Here is a 3,820-nt window from a genome sequence, read left to right as displayed (position 1 = left end):
TCATCTCCTCACAGCTCACACTCTGCCTTTTTATTTACTACTCTACTTCACTTGTTTTAACAGTTGATAACTATGATTTTGTATTTATATATTGCTATTAATTGTTTCTTTAATGACCCTGAAGAAACTTAAATTACATATGCAGCAGATTTATGCACACAAACACACAGTCTATCCACACACACACACACACACACACTCTCTCACACACACACACACACACACACACACACACAACATGAATAAACAGGTTAGAAAAAAAAAGAACTACAGAAACAAATACAAACACCAAACACCAACGTATATCTCTAAGAAAATTAGTTAAAGCTGCCTTCATTTTCAAGTCACAAGGCATCATCATCTTACCCCACATCCTAAACATAATCAAGTAAGTATTTATGCAGTCCGTTTTTTTTTTTTTTGGGGGGTTCTTTTGTTTATTTATTGATTTATTTTTAATTATTTACTTTATTCTCTTTTATTTTAATTTTTTTCTCTCTCTAATTACTTATTTATTTATTTTTTCTTTTCCTCTTCTTTACTTACTCGTTTCCTGCCTGCTTCCGTGTACGTCGCGGCCATTCTTTTTCCTATTTTGAGATTTCAAAATAAAAACGAAAAATAAACCGTTTCCCGTTTTTTTCTGTGATAATACAAAATGAAAAACGGAAAACTGGCCGTAATACATTATCCATTATCCGATTTAATTAGGTGTGTTTGTAAATGGAAATCACAATTAAAATACACCCGTGGAAAACTTATTCTCGATTTCCTGTTCATTTTGGTTCCGTGACCCGGAAGTTGTACCACGAGCTAGCCAGAAAGAGAGGGCACGTCATCAGAGGGCGTCAGAAAACTCAGACCCACCGGGCTCACACTTTTAAATATGTCTCTGGATGGATATGCAGATTTTCTTGTGGAAAATAGAAGAAATGGAATGTCCTGTTGTGATGTCGCTACTGCGTTATGTACCCAGTTTGGAAGGAGACGGGGTTTTTCAGAGAGGAATGTGTGGAGGTGGTGCGCTGAGCACGGGCTTGTCAGGGACTTTTGTCCTGATAGCCAACTTGCAGTTGAAGTCGCTCAAGGTATTGCTGAGGTAAGACTGTTTTTTTTAAATTATCCACCGTACATGATCACAGTTTTTTTTTAAAGTGTATAAATGAATGATACCCCTATAAAAACTTGATCACAGGTAAGCATAGAAACACGTAGGCTATCACATGGTTGTGCTCAAGGGTTTAGGTGTAGATAATAAGCTAGCTTTTGAAGACTGACTTTGTGCCATCTTTTCTTGGATGAATAATGCAATATAAAACTCTCACCTGCTCCCATAGTCCATAACGTTACAAAGGAAAGCACAACAGGACTGACACTAATGTTTTAATTGTCATAATCATCACAATCTTTCCATGCAGTTTGTGACTCTATGTATTATGCATTCTATAGAGTTCACATGTTGGGCACCACAACTTATTGAACATATAGTATATTCTCTCCTCTCCCCACAGACTGGAAAATCTTTTGGCCGAAAAATGATGACTGGACATCTCTCCACAAAAGGAGTTAAAGCTTCAGAGGGCAGAGTGGGCAAAATTTTGAGAAGTGTTCATCAACCCTATCACACTGAAAGACAGCGAGTAAGATCAATTAGTGTTGTCCTTTTCTGCATTTTAATCAAACATGGACTCTACCATTACAGGATTTTTAAAATGTATTTATTTTTTATATTTTAGGGTGCCAAAAATCTGAACCCTGTAGCCTACAATGCTGAATATATGGGCCACAAGCTGCATGTCGATCAAAATGAAAAGCTTGTTATGTTTGGGGTGACCCGTGTTATGGCTATCGATGGTTTCAGTAAGAAGGTTGTCAGTCACTCCACCATGCCAGTAAAGAACAACATCATCATTTATGAAGAAGTGTACAGGTAAAATAATCTAACTAGTGTTTTATTGCTATAGTGTAACTATTGCTATCATTCAATTTTGACAAAAATATTTTTTTGTGCCTTTGTTTTAGAAATGGTCACTTTAGGGATCTATGGGTTAATACTGTTTAACTCTCCTGTTGTCCTCTTGGGTCAAATTGACCCAATCTATTTTGACTGTTCTTTCCTTCCTCCATCCTCCTTCCCCTGCATCCCTTTTTCCTCCTTTCATACCTCCTTCTCCCTTCCCTCCCGCCTTCTTCTTTCTATCCTTTCTTTTTTCCTTCTTTCCTTCTTGCTTCATTTCTTTCATCTCACCTTCCTCCTTTATCCTTCTTTCATTCCCTCCTCCTTCTCTCTTTCCTTCCTCCTTTGATACCCCCCTCTTTCCTTCATCCCTTTCCTTCTTTATTTCATCCTTCTTTCCTTTCCTCCCTTCCTCTCTTTTTCCTTCTTCCCCTAACAACAGGAGAGTAAATTTGATATAAAAGGTCATATTTTTGTTTGTTTATTCTCAGACCTGCTGTGCTTTCCTATGGACTATGGGACCAGGTCAGAGTTGACTGTGGGAGAGTTTTACCTGATGTTATTCATCCAGGAAATGCTGGCAGAGCACAGACACAATCTTCAAAGGCAGCCCTACATTCAGACACCTTCTACAAGGGTAAGTGTGTCAAGCTGTCCTGGTGTCTTGGAATTGATGCATACTTCTAATGAGAGCATGCAGACTGACACTGTCCTTAAAACCCACACAGAACCATGTGATAGAGAGAATGTGGGTTGAGGTGAATCTGTGAGTCAACTACCCATTGAAGACGGCTTTGGTACAGCTGTTGGACCAGGAAGAACTGGATATGGAGGACAACTTATCAAAGTATTGCGTATCAAACCTCACCTGCCAGATGGCTAGGATTGGCCTCACAAATGTCGTAGAAGCATGGAATGCACACAGCATCCCTGGTATGATTCTGCTAGAGATCCAATTATGTTTTCAGCTCCCATCCAATCCCAGAATTTGGATCTCTGCCAATACTGACACAAGAGCTTTTTTTTTCTTGAATATAGAAGAGTTTTGCAGTTCAACTGTATTCTCAAAAACAGATGGGCCTCGAAACATCTGAACAAGAATAAAATAACACAAAATTACGTTCAAATTCAGTATTGACAACTCAAATTTCTAAAATGCTGATGATTGCTCAAACAATTTTGCCATTCAAGTTTTGACCCATCACTGTAATTCCTTCAGTCTCACTACTCATTGCCCTGTCTTGCAGGTAAGGGAATCCCAAATGAGCTGGCTAAAGAAGGGTGTCCTGCCAAACTTCGAGGATCTCCTGCCTGTTGGTGGTGTTGCAGCTGATCTGTATCAGCAGGAGTTGGGATCCGCCTTGAAAAGAGAATCCATTTTGGATGTGTTCCTTTCACCTCTGAAGAAGCTCAACAAATGGCTGAAACTGAGTTTAATTCCCACTTTGACTTGCTGTCACTACACCAAAATGTGGTTCACAATAACTATGGCCCTTTCAAAGATGCAGTTAAGTGTCTTATTGCAATCACCAGAAGATGTGTGTGACCTGTTACAGTGAAATGCATTGTGAATTTTTTCTTTAGAAAAGTATTTATTTCACACAGTAAACGCTCTGTTAAACAGTACACTAAACTGTACATAAAAGTGCACTACAAATTTTAAAATAAACAAATGGCACTTACAATCTCACAGTTCTCAAAGTTCTTTTTTGTTCATGTAACCAGGTTGTGCTCAAAATCAGATATACTGTACAGACTGTAGCATCTGAATCGCTTTTTAACTATTCCCTTTATAAACTTACATGGAGGACAGCTTAGAGGTAGCTGATGTGATTTAACATTTAGTGCAGATCCAGAATAGGT

At 38.4% G+C, this 3,820-nt stretch overlaps 1 pseudogene; it reads left to right on the top strand.

The window, feature by feature from the left end:
- The first annotated feature begins 784 nt into the window (after positions 1-784).
- Positions 785-3,495, top strand: LOC148185312 (uncharacterized; annotated as a pseudogene).
- Positions 3,496-3,820: the final 325 nt, after the last annotated feature.

Source organism: Plectropomus leopardus, unplaced genomic scaffold, assembly GCF_026936395.1.
Source record: "Plectropomus leopardus strain MGB_pleo_1.0 unplaced genomic scaffold, ASM2693639v1 Contig58, whole genome shotgun sequence".
Taxonomy (NCBI): Eukaryota; Metazoa; Chordata; class Actinopteri; order Perciformes; family Serranidae; genus Plectropomus; species Plectropomus leopardus.
Note: the sequence above shows the minus strand (reverse complement) of the source record. Positions and strands in the feature narration are given on the sequence as shown.